At 37.5% G+C, this 13,602-nt stretch overlaps 1 protein-coding gene across 2 annotated transcripts in view; it reads right to left on the reverse strand.

Annotated features, from left to right (window-relative positions):
* The window catches only part of LOC148184424 (uncharacterized), a 51,800-nt gene extending 42,124 nt beyond the window's left edge, over positions 1-9,676 (reverse strand). The window contains exons 1-2 of one of the 2 annotated variants that reach the window (XM_088054371.1): positions 9,437-9,676; positions 5,987-6,070 (exon numbers count right to left, since the gene is read on the reverse strand). The gene's annotated coding sequence lies outside the window, so the exon portion shown is untranslated. Of the gene's footprint in view, positions 1-5,974; positions 6,071-9,436 lie in introns of both variants that reach the window. The other variant, XM_088054372.1, reaches the window with a different exon arrangement.
* Positions 9,677-13,602: the final 3,926 nt, after the last annotated feature.

Consider the following 13,602-nt stretch of genomic DNA (forward strand, 5'->3'; position numbering starts at 1 on the left):
CTTGGAACATGAGAGGCATCTTGTCTCATGGTCTTGCCCTCCTTGTTAATGATCTTTAGCTAATTAGAAGCTGGGAAAGTAGAGGCTGACAATGTACTCAGAGACCAATAGACACAGAAGTCTTCTGCATGACTGAGAAAATAAGCCCAGGCTGGTCATAGCCTGTAAATCATCCCCTTGCAGCAGTGCTCCAACAGTAATGAAGATAAACAATTACACTTTGCAAAACAACAGCTACTTTTCCCCTCCTGTCAGGGAGCTCTATTTTGTAAGCCTGGTACTAAGACTCAAAATTCAGCTTATCTTAGTGCTCGCTACATCTGTGCAGAGCCACATCTCTGTTTGGATGCATGCTCTGAAAAGCTGTCTTAAAGCCATCTTTTATTTTTTGTTCGCTATTGAGCATACTTGCTTTCTCCAGGAAAATGTCTTATATCAAGGCTTTTGTCAGTATTCCTATTAAAACCAATTCCCAACATTTACCTGTTAAATCTATTTTAATTTTCGTTCTCTTATTTTCATTCTTGGCCACTTTTGTCTTTCTGTATTTTAAAATACTAACCAAATAACCTGCTAGTGACAAGACATTGTAACAATATCATACAGTATGTCCAGAGCATGTAAAAGTTAAGAGAAAAACTGAATGGCAAAAGGCATTCTCAGCCAACTATTTCACTTAAAAAGCAAAAGATCTTTTATAACAAATTATAGTGATAAAGATCCTTCTGGATTGTAGTCTCTAAACACAAATGCTGTTTCCATAAGTGTTGTCATAAAGCGATGCCCAAAAGTCAAACTCGGCTGCTGCACACACTGCAGCTCATTTCACAGTACACAGGGAAAGTCTAATTACTAATGTGTCAGAAAAGAGCAAAACACTGGTGCAGAAAATGGCTTCACACAATCTGCCTTTAGGCATCAAAATCAGGAAGTCAGATAAGTGGGTAACTAAATCACTAACTCCAGTAGGATGGAAAACAGAGTTCCTCTCTACTGATGGAAGGAAACTCACTCCTAGTCCTGGAGCTTTCCCCTTCCCACTTGGACACAGCGCATCCAAGCAGTCTCAGAAAATTTCTGTTCTGGGAAATGGAATAGCAACAATATCCTCTGATCTTCCTTCAAGCACTAGGGTCACCAAACAAACAAACAAACAAAAAATACAAACAAACGAACAACAACAAAAAAAACCCCAACAAAATACACCCTAATTACCAGTTTTTTCACCCAAAGGCCTGCCACTTTCAGCCCCAAGGCAACACTAAGGAAGACAAAAGATGCAGGAAGGTGGCAATTACTGTTTGTGTGTCATAATTATTCCCTGGTATTTTGTGTCCAGTTTTGCAATCCTTTGTGAAAGTGGTGACTGTTTATTTTAATAGTACTGCTGTGAGCTGTACAATTGAAACTGGAGAATCCCCTAGTGATACTCACAGCTGCTTGGGCAGCCTGAGTTTCATCTTGTGCTTGTGTTCAGCACCAGAAATACAAAACCTGTCATTTCAAACACTTGTCAAAGAGAACAGAGGATAAGGAAAGAAAATGTGTTTTAAATAGTGGGTACAAATTTTCATTGCCTGTTTTGTTTCAAGCCTGTCATACTTGATTCCGTCTAAGCTGTACATATATTTAACAAACGGCTATGTCAGAACTGGTTTTTGTTAAAGAACAGCATAAAAAGATGTCATGCCCTATATATCATGATGGATTAAAATGAACTAAGTTGTTGTGGCATAAAATGTAAATTTTTAAGGCTGTCTCAATTTCTCCTAATCCAAACTAATTTGTAAAACTTATAGAACCAAAACCATACCTCAGCTACATCCTACCACAGTGCTGTTTCTAAGCAAACAGTTCTGTTTCCCTTGGCTTGGTAAAGCTGAAACTCAGTCAGCCTTGTTCAGTAAAACTGCAGCATGTTATAGTCAGTGAGACCTGAAGCAACAATAATGTGTATTCCCAAGGGTGGGCAACAGTGATTTAATGCTTTGAATAAAGCACAGTAAAAACATTAATCAGAGAAATGTAAAACTTTCATGTCACATGATCACAATTGATCAAACCTTTTGCACCTGGCCTAGTCCTGGGAAGACTTTACAGGTTCTTGGACATAAAAAACTCCTTTCTTCATGCCTGTTCTGAAACCATCACTAGAGCAGAAGCTCATGCTGGGCAGCTGGGTAGGAAGGGGCATCCCAGATGTCAGCGTCTCTTAGTAAAGCTGGCCTAAGTCCATTATTGAAGCAATTCTTGCATGGCAGGGGGCACATAAAACTCTAGTATCCTCTTTACTCTGGGAAACAACCTCTGATGAGGAAGAGCAAGGGCAATTATACCTTCAAGAAGTCCCTGTTATCACTGATATGATAAAAGCTGCTTTATTTTCTCCAAAGAAGTTGTAAATAGCCAAGAAAAAAAATGCAGAAAAATTAAAATCTTTATAATATGCGCTTAAAGTGAGAAATACCATGTTATTCATTTGCATTAATTCACTTACAATCCAAATTCATTAGTCTGAACTTCTCAGGGCACAATGAGAGATTCAAACAAGAGCGATTTGCTTTCTTTTCTGTAAGCTATCTGTTTTTTTAATTGACATGTCATTTTTGAGCATACTTTATGCAGAGGGCCACAAATGAAGGAACTTGTTCAGCTACGTCATTCTAAATTTAAAAATATAATGTTCCTCATTTTCATGGCTTCTATATTCAGCTCAGTTCAAGCTTTTTGAAACTATGCTATCTCTGATATTTGACCTTCTAATTGCTCTGTTAAAAACTGAATTAATATTGATCTCATGAATGACTGTCTGCCAAAGGCATGACAGCTTTTCTGTCAATCTTTAAAAGAGAAGACAACATAAGGCCTCTACAGAACAAAAATTACAGATTCTGAATTGAGAGGGGAAAAAAATCTATAGTTAGCATTACTGAAAAACTCAAAATTTTTCTGCCTGCTTTTTGACTAAGAATACTTTCATTGCTTGTGAAACTAGAAAGAATATATCTAAAATACAAAGGTAAGATGATCTGCATGTTTCCTGTAGTCAAATATATTGAGGGATGAAAGTAATACCTTTTTCATCATTATCATTTTGTGTAGTACAGGTGAAAATACTTTAAATCTGAGTCACTAAGTTCTTGCTTAGTGCTCTTGTGGGTTCTCAAGGGAGGAGACACAAGTTAAATTTAAAAGAAAAATGTGAAAGAGGTGGGGTAGAAAGCCCTGCTATGGTTGAAGTGATTTACTTCATCTCCCTCTACACAGATCTCCTGTGATCTTGATTCACCACTCACCAGCTGTTTTATTGTGATGACTAGAGTCACACTTATCATAGCCAGACTTAGGTTTAGGTTTTAACTGGAGCTAGATGGCTAATTCAGCCATCCAGAGAAGAACCTATTAAAAAAAAAAAAGGTCATGCATTTTTTGCAGGTCATGCCATGAAGGATTGCAGACAGAGGCAGTTGACATGACAAGGGCATCTGAAAAGTGTTAGAACTGCTTAAAACAATATATGGATAGCATGCAGTCAGCAATGGTCCCTGAAAGGAAGGAATTAATACTTGGGCTTTAAATTCAATCTTTGTGCAATTATTTCACAGTTGCTTAGGTGGAAATTCTGCCAGGTGTGTTAACCTGAATTGTTGCTAATGCTTCAGCAAGCCCAAATTTCATACTCACTCAGTAATTTTTCAGTGGGCTGGCATAGGCTTCCTTCAAGGAATGCCCTAAATCCAGGCCTTGCCAAGGCTGGGAGGGTGGGAGAGTTACTGAGGAGATACTGGGGAGAGGTGACCTGGCCATACAACAGCCTGAGGAGTTTGGCAGAGTCCCAACTCACCAAACTCCTTTGTGCTGAAAGTTCATGAGTAATTTTCAGCAAAACTACCATGTATCCCATTTGTTTCATATACTTTTCCCTGCCCTTAATCACTGAAAATGCATCCTTTATGCGTGACAGAGGTTTTTTACTGGTGCTGTAAGTAACATTATCACATTCATTCATGTTAGTGAATGTTAGTCAAGTTCCCAGTTTTTCAAGTAAAAATTTCTCTTTTTCCCCTTCTGTTGGTTTTCAAAGTCTTGTTGAATGGGGAGAAGAAGGAAGAAAGACATGAAAAATTCTGCAGGTTTTGATGAAAGCCTTTTTTTTTTTTCTTTCCATAAGGGAGCCCCTTCCATTCCTATGGATAGATCATCAGTCAGCTGGTAAATGTTTGAGGTTTTAACCCTGAATAAATAACCCAGGAAATAATGAGGTTGTTTAGTTAGATGATGTGTGTGTAGGCCCTGTTCTTTGATTTCTAGATTTTTCATGTTCATTTTCTAGCTAACGGGACACAATTAGTGTGAATGTAAAGGATTGGTGCCACTGACCTTCAACCTGCTATTAGGCAAATCTAATACTCAGTGTTAAAATTATCTACATGATATAGACAAGTATATATTAAGCTTCTGTGTGAAAGCATTCTCAATATTTAGTATTTTTCCCTCAAAGAGAAGTATGTCTTTGAAAGACTCTTATATAACAAAATATAGTTTAACTGCTCAATATTTCTAGCAGAAGTGATTCTCAAATGTTTCCAGATTACTCAGTTATGAAATAGAAGTTTTTCTTTGCTATCCAAATTTTTATCTTGGGGAAATGTGTACAATATTCCTAAGGGATTGTGTCCCTCTGGTGTTCTCCAAGAGCACAAAAGAAAAGAAATAGTTATAGAATGGTTATTTATAAAGGAAGTGAAAACTATTTCTGACAAAATAATCTGTATTGTATTCTAGCTGCTAGGACTGTTAACTATACCACAGGAAGAAAACAGAAGAAAATCCAATCACAAAGGCAGATTTATGTCATCCTTAGAGAAAACATATGCCTTTGCAATGCTTAGGTTGTTTTTAATCTAAAGCTACTTTCAAGTTTCATTCAAATTGTGTAAGCTTGATTTAGGAGTGCAGCTTTAGGTCAAGGAAGACTAACAGTATCCAAGCAACAAATGATTAAATAAATTATACTTTTCAAGTTGTCCTACAGAAGAAGGAGGTTTACGTAGCAAAAGTGAAAATAAGGGGGGCAGAACACAACAGCACAACCCAAATTCTACATATATCATATTCATCTAAATATGCGGTATATTTCTGGAGAAAGTGAAAGCTGAAAGCACAGCCTGTTAGCAATGCCTACACCATTTTTCTGTAATGGAGATTATTTGCACACACCTAATGCAACATGACTCTTCTTCTTAGACCTCGTCCTACTTTGCCGTGGGGGAGAAAAACAGAAAGAAAGAATCAGTTATGGATTACTTTGCTCTCTCTGGAGCAACTCTCCATTACAATCCTAGGGAAAAGAATGAAGTTAATGTATTTTTGTAACTCAGGACATCATAATATTAGAGCTTCACAATCATCAAAGCCTTAGCTGAACTTTACATATTTAATGTCACAGATTCTTTTTTGTCATTATGTTTTGTGGTTTTTTGGGGATTGTTTTTGTGTTGTTTTTTTTTTTGGGAGGGTGGGGGTGTTGTGGTTTTTGGTTTGGTTTGGTTTGGTTTGGTTTGGTTTGGTTTGGTTTGGTTTGGTTTGGTTTGGTTTTGTGGGGGTTTTTTTTCGGTTGGTTTTGGTTTTGTTTGGGTTTTTTCCCACACATATTTTCCAAATATTTTGATGGCCCAGAACACCAAATTTCCCAAAGTATTCAGAGCAGGTAAAGAGTTCATCAGGAGAGCTTAAAGGTACTGCACAGAATGATATGGCGTGAAAACGCTGCAGAGTTCTCATTATTATTCAAATTCTAATGTCACTTGTACAAGTTGTTACTACATCATCGTCTTCTTATCTGCCTTGTGGCTTACATATAGCAGTGCATCTGCTGAATATACCAACCTGTTTTTTAACATTCTGCACATCCAAAAAACATTAAACCAAAGTAGGATTTAATTTATTGTCACTGAACATATTTTCATTTTACCTTTTGTCTCACCTGAATTCTGTAAGAGGGAGGACTCCTTAATCTCAGAAATGCACTTCTACGGGAACTTTCTTTTTTCTGGATACAACTTCCTTCCTGTATGAAATGAAAATATTTTATTTTAAATTTCCAGTGACCTGAAAATTCTACAGATAATTTCTGATGGAAATACCAGCACAAAACACTTCAGTTTCTACAGCTGTGTACTTAGATTCTAGAAACATAAAAAATTTGGGAATCCTTCATAAGGCAATAAAATTATTTACAATAAATCAAGCAATAAGCAATTTTATGGGGGAAAAAAATGTAAGAGGGAGAGATTAACAGTTACTTCAGTTCTGTGTCTCTTGAATTATAGCTGGGCAGCCTTACCTCTGAATTAAATGCTATGGGAAGAAAAAGAAGATACATAAACACAAATTCTCCCTACCCCATGTTCCAGCTTTTCTTTTTTGTTTGTTTGTTTTTTGTTTGGTGAGTTGGTTTTTGGTGTGGGTTTGGGTTTTTTTTTTTGTTTTGGTTTTTGCTTTTTGGGTTTTTTTTGCTTGTTTTGGGTTTGTTTTTTTTAGAACACATCTCTTGCAAGCTCATCCACAGAACTGGAACAGCCCAGCCCTGCTTTTGCACAGCTGGTCTGTTGAGTGCTACCAGCTCCACACACACACTTTTCACTTCTCATTCAGCCTGTTTACTGGAGTTGAAGGCACTTCATGAGATAATTTTGGACACTCCTGTTTTCTTGGCAAATCTAGAGGGAGGGAAAAAAGTGCTTGGTTGAGTTTAAGAAGCTGCATGCCTAGAGTTTAGAAACAGCACCTGTTTGAGATAAAAAGAAAGTGCAAGGCAAAACCAGTTCATGTCTATAACATCATGCAGAAACTAGAATTAAGCCCAAGCAAATAAAGACACACACCTGATCCCTGAAGTAATCAAGGAAGAAGGACAAAGGCAGATCAGTGTGAGAAGCAAAGGAACATTTTCCTTTGAGACCAGCCAGGTGCTCAGAAAATATCTGCATTAGGTATCACTGCCTGTTCTTTCAGCACAATGACATCTAAGGGTGCCTGTGCTAATGCCTAGGGAGAAATCCTTCCTCATGCCCTCTCATACTGCAACTCGCAGGAGAAGAAGGGAACTGCTGCACTTTTATCATTTAACTTGCATGCTCCAGTAAGGATCCTTTGGTGGTTTCACCAGTTATATCTGTGACTGGAAACTGATACTCTCATCTGAACCAGACAGTACAAAAAACTTTGATAGTTTTGCAGTGCAGTGTGATTTATTGTGATTTATTATTTGAACTCCTTACTTCCCCCCACCCTCCTTCAGTAAGTAAATCCAGCCCTGTTTTTTTTATAATGGTATAGCATGCAGGGTCTACAGTCTTGGTTAAAAATGTAAATTAATATTATTATTATTTTCTTCAATCAGAATAAGCTCTCTTGTTGATAAAATGACCTTCTGAGGGTGACTGTTAGTTATGCTATTTATTAGAACATGATTAAAGTATAAACAGCATTGCAGTAAAAATTGGCATTTTGTTTCATATCATGGTGCCAACTCACAGTGTATTGGGAAATAGAATAGCTTAATAGAAATCAGATTCTTCTAATCAGCATGATTTTATCCTTCTGTAATAGGCAAGTGGAGTAGTCAGAATGTAAAAGTACTCTCTTTAATGACAGGTAGGTACTTGCAGTCTTTGGCTGTTTTAAGTATTCTGTCATCTGAAATTTACAGCATGGTATCACAAAATTGTACATAACTAGGCAAAGTATAACCACTATCATAAAAATCCCTCAAAGTTGTATTTTAACTGACACTGTCACTTTTCAAGGGCTCCTGTAAATAATAGCTGTTCACTTCGGACAGCACATATTTAGGGGCCAAGGGAGAACTTCATGCACCTCTCTACCAATCTTCCAACTTCTAAATTTTAAGCAATGCTTCTTGTCTGTAAGCCCTCCTGGCTGACAATGAACAGTTTAATCCCTACTGCCAATATTCGGCAGCTCACAAACATGGAATAAAGTATTGCCAGTCCCTTCTTATGGGAAAGAAGATTTTTGGGGTTTTTTCTCCCATTTTTGTCCGTTTTCCTGCAAATCTCTGGACGAAGTTATTTTCAGTAGCTTCTCAAATTTTTTGTGTGTGACCTTCATCAGTTTCTTTTAGGAAACTGCAACTTAGTTGTCACTGGACAAAAATGTTACATATTAGGCAAGTATATATACAAAAGATTTTGTCTGAGAGCAGAGGCATATCAAATTTTAGTGTGAGCTGTGTATTCTACTCCCTTGAAAATTCAGTACTATATGCAACTTAAGGAAAATGAAAACTTCATATCACGATGGATATGGAGTTCTCTCACAGACCCAGCTTCTTTCAAGCGACAGAATTCCCCTTTGTACACAGACACATTTCATGATACCAGTAAAACTCAAATGATTCAAAGCATGCCAGGCTTGCACAGTTTCAAAGGAAATTTAAGTGGAGCTTAAAAGATGTTTGCTCAAAGTTTTTGCAACAGAACTTGTAATTTCAATAACTGATATTTCCCTGTATTAAGCAAAATCTCTGTATCTGAAATGTCCTGCAACAGAAGAAACTGCTCCAAGCTGGAGACTAACTAAAGCTGTATTTAAAGGTAGGGGAGTAAAATGGACAAAAGGGTTGTTCTGTGCTCTGCATCACTCAAAAGGTATGTTTCTCTCGTTTTTTGAAACTAGTGTTCTGATAAGGGTATAGAACTTTGGCAGGGAAAAAACCCAGGAACCCTCTGTTCCATCCGGTCCTCAGCAATCAGAGGGACTGGGAGCAACCGGGCTTCGTTTCTCTTTTCAGCCGATTTGGCACTATCAGCCTGGTCACATTCCGTAGGAACTTTTGTGATCGCAGACTCACAAACAGTGCAGTTTACCAGCTTCTGATGCCATGGCTGAGTTAATGAAGAACCTGCACAACCCAGCATCACGAACCTTTGTGTGAATTCACATGAATTTCACAAAAAACCCATGGATTAGTTCATTGAAACAACAGAGGGCAGGTTCAGAGCTACCAGTGAGAGGTGGAATAGCTACAGAATGCTGGGGTGCAGTAACAGAGATCTATTAGAGGGATATAGATAATATATGTATATAATATTTTATACATACATATATATGTGTGTCAGTGTGCATGTTTATATATGTGTATATATGTGTGTATATATGTTTATATATGTGTATATATACATATGTATATAAAATATATCTATAGATACAGGTATATAAAGATAGGTAGATAGATTAATATAATATAATATAATATAATATAATATAATATAATATAATATAATATAATATAATATAATATAATATAATATAATATAATATAATATAATATAATATAATATAATATATAGACACAGGTATATAAACATTCCCAGGTCTGCTCCAGCACAGCTGGAAGTGCAGAACTTACCCAAAGGTGGCCCTTCAGGAAAAGAGGAGAAGAGACAGAACCCGTGGATCGATCCCAAGTGAGCAGAGATGTTTCCCGCTCTCCCTTTTTGTCACCAACACCCCTCTTCTTTTATACTATAATTTTTGCCCTTCCCAAAGGGGTGGAACGGTCGCCTGTTATAGGGTGGGCTGTTGGTGACCGTGGTCATACGTGTAAGGCATGTTTTCTTTTTTTCTTCATTTGCATTCTTAGGGGGGTGAAAACTAATATGTAAATGAGAGCCTCAGTTGGTTTTGGTCAGAATTTATAGTTGATACAAAAGGTAAAATAAACATTTGGGTCCTCCTCCACCCTCTGAGGCAGCAGTAGAGGCTCTCTGACCTTCAACAGAGAGTTTTTTTGTTATCTCGTTAACAAACCAGATTTATAACAAGGCTTGTTTCTCACAGTGAAGGGGGAGTGAGGCCAGCAGCTGGTGCAGAAATACAGATGTTGTCCTGTGCCTCATTGAAACAACATCAGCTGAGAGGACTCGCTTCACTCCAAATATATTTCAGCCTTCAAGCCTTGCCTGAGCCAGGTGCAAGATAAGTACAGGGCCCAGCTCATGTTATTCTTCATCAGTTCTTCACCAACTTAAGGCAACTTTGAGGCAAATCTGAAAATTTAGCACAATCTGCCAGCTATTATGTAGCACAGACATTCAAGATTACATGTTTAAGTAATTTTTTTACTTAATTACTTGATTACATTCAAGCTTACTTAAAGATATTTACCCTTAAAATAAGTCTTTTTCAAACTAGGAGTAAACTTATGCAACATTTACCCCAAGGAAGGAAAATTTGCACAGTATAAAACAGTTTTAAGTTTTTAGGCTAGAGATATCAAAAGAGGCTCAGAGCATTAAAAGGAGCCAGTCACTTGAAGTACAATAATAGTTAACAGTTCTACAGGAAAGTTATCAAACCTATTTTACTAAAATAATTTAGGAACATGTTAACCGAACAGATTTTAAAGCAGTTATTTTTGTTCATGTCTCAGGAATGGCAGACAGCTTAGATCAATGTGAAATGCTGTGTTGATAGGTATCAGTCACTGTTTTCTAGGATTAAACAAAAAACAGGATTATCATAGTTCTAGCTAGGCAAGCTATAGTGTCTTAGTAGATTGTCAAAACACAAGACTTCCAAATACTCAAAATAGGAAATACAGACACATTTCCAATTTTCTTTTTAAAAACATTTTCAAACGTGTGACTTTGATTAGAAATATGCAGGACATGGAGTAAAGGAGGTGCAAAGTATCCCCTACTGAGATTTAAGAAGGAAAGCACCTTTTACACCAGTCTCATTACTAAATTCATGTGAGAATACCCAGTCAGAAGAAAACAGAGTACTCTTGGATGAAAAGGGGCACAGAAAGAGATTTTAGGAAGCAAAATTGGTGTATCATTGGTGTCCAGAAGGCCTGTTCACTTCTGCAGATCCCTGTGAGGAGATTGGCACCCCACCCAGTGCCTGTGTGAGCTCAGCACAGGAGCAATAAAAAAAAAAAATAGATACTTACATAGTTAAGACTTGTGGCTACACAGAAACACAGTTATGAGAACAAGGACCTATATCCTTTTCAAGCCGATGAACTGCATGCAGTTGTAATTCTGTAATTCCTAGTCCTAGGAAAAATTCTGCTGTGAAAATGCAGCTGACTTTCTGCAGCCTCCCTTGTAACCCATCCAAAAAGACAGACAGAGGTCTCAAAAATACTGCAATTTGCAAGTGTTCTACAATGGACAGTGAGCAGTGAGAACTTGAGTGATTTCTCTAAAGAGGGGAGCAGGGGGGACCACAGCAGACACCCCTGGTGGGACTCCAGAGAACCTCACAGGCCACACCTGTGGCCATGGTCTTCAGGAAGCAAATACCACTGTTTGCCCTTAAAGCAGTTTATATCCTCTTTTTTCCTGTAAACAGGGAGGACTGAGGAAGTCAAGGATTGATTATCTGCCTGCACATCAGCTGCAGAAAACAATCCCCTACCTGCTGTTGGCTGTTTCCAGCTCCCCGTGAAGATGCAGCAGGACACAGGCCTGTGCAGTTCTCATTTTCTAGACAAAGGAGAGTAGCATGGTACTCCTTTCCTAATCCTGTGGAGAGGGAAAAACAAAATACATTTTTCCACAAAACACCTCAAACTCTTGAATTCTGTTACGTGATGAAAGCTGCCTTTCAAATATAGGCTGTTCAAACTTCTCCAGAGAATCATAAGAGAGAAGAAAAGGAAAAGAAAGAAACTGGAAAAGGAAAAAAAGCCATAAGAATGAAAAAAATATTTAAATGACTACTCCTTATGCTGGAGAAAAAGGGGACAACCAAAAAACATGAGAATCGTAGAAGTTCAATGTAAAAACTTAAGAATTGGTAAGATAAATATTTTCCTATCTAAAAGCTTGTGCTTACACACTGAACAAGTCATAGTTTTAATTCAAATTCCTGAGAGTCCACCTGACTCTGAGGAATTTGCTTTTTCAACCAGATGCTTCTAAATACCTGGTAAGTGAGTAATGCCTGTCTCCAAAGTAGCATTGTGCATAAGTAACTGCAAGCCAATCAAACTTATGTGAAGAAAAGTTTTGTGGCTTTCTTTTCATTAATTTAACAAAAAATATTCTAATTATTGCACTTAGAGTATACCCATTTCTGCTTTCATCAATGTTTTTCTATCATAAACACGAACTGAAATACAGAAAATTCCATTTTCAAATTTTAAGGAAAAAAAAAGAAAACTACACTTTTATTACAGGGAGTAGAAAAACACTGGAAAAGGGTCTGTAGAGTTTCCATCCTTGAAGATGTTCAAAACCCAGCAAGACACGACTCTGACAAATCTGCTCCTCCTCTGTCTGGTTTGTGGGGTTTGAGCACATGATCTCGGAGCTGCCTTCCCACCTCAATTACTCTATGATATAGGAAAAGAAAAGAATGTACCAGAAGTGGAAGGAGATTCTGAAACAGATGCAGCTGCTCACAAACAAATCCCCTTGTTTCAGAATGAAAGAAGAACAGTGGTAAAATTCAGTGTATTTTGCAACCATCTGATGCTTTCTGAGGTTTTTATGTGTGCTGCCTGTCTTGATTGCAATTCCCTGTGAAGAGTCCAATAGTCTGATGTATAAGATGAGCTAATCTACTTTACTCTGCGTAGGCTATGTGAAGGAAACTTAAGTAAGAGTACAGGAAAAGACTAAAAGGATAGAAGGAAACAAGGTGTTTGTAAAAATACTAAGTTTTCCTAGTAGTAAATGTACATAATTGTGATCAGTCAAAGTTCTTTCTCACTGTCCTGTTTCAGGCATGTTTGTGTGTTCTAACGTATTATAGTCTTTTTGTTTGTTGGTTTTCAGCTAGGCTTGTATGCAACAAGGATTTAAGTAATTGCCACAGGAAAAAAGTTCTTTTAAATTGACAAAAAATAAGTCTGAGCTGGCAAAAATTTTAACCCAATAACTTTCTGGAAGTAAAGCACTTGCTTTCCTGCTTACTGAGTGTTCACCTTACTGAGTAGTTTTTGTGTGCTTTTGAGAAATTTTTGTGTGCTTTTGAGAAAGTGGCACCTTCTAAACTGACCTCCCACTTCACAGGGCCCACTTCCAACAGCCAAACAAATTTTCTCATGGTAAAGACATTTAGAAATTAAACACAAGGTGACTTCTATTAGCCAAGGGCACAAGTACAGCTGATGCAGGTGACAGGATGACACCTGGGGTGGGCATAGCTAGAAAGCATTCTATCCTGCCTCCTGTTTTTATTTTCCCAAGATCAGCTGGGTTACTCAAGTGCTTCAGTCTCAAATCACCATCTGTTAATGGTACCCACACAAATACCTCTGGGAAATTCATAATGTTAGACTCAGTTACACTGGAAATGTCCTTCACTTTCACACTAAATGAGGAGCTGTAAAAGCTAAGCCACAGTACTGGAAAGTTTAAAAGGCAAAACAATGTAAGACCTCTGCAGTTCAGCAGAAGGAATATTTAGGCTTTGAAAACATCAGTCTTTTTATGAAGTTTGTCTTTAATAGCCTCTCAGAAAGTTCTCTCACTATTCAGAAAGTCATTCTTTAAGAAGCCATTAAGAGAAAAGGGAGATAATTTGGTCCCAGTTAATTAAAAACTCACCTGGCCATGT

This window comes from Pseudopodoces humilis, chromosome 4, assembly GCF_049639895.1.
Source record: "Pseudopodoces humilis isolate 2021_Gansu_Grassland_sample_001 chromosome 4, ASM4963989v1, whole genome shotgun sequence".
Lineage (NCBI taxonomy): Eukaryota > Metazoa > Chordata > Aves > Passeriformes > Paridae > Pseudopodoces > Pseudopodoces humilis.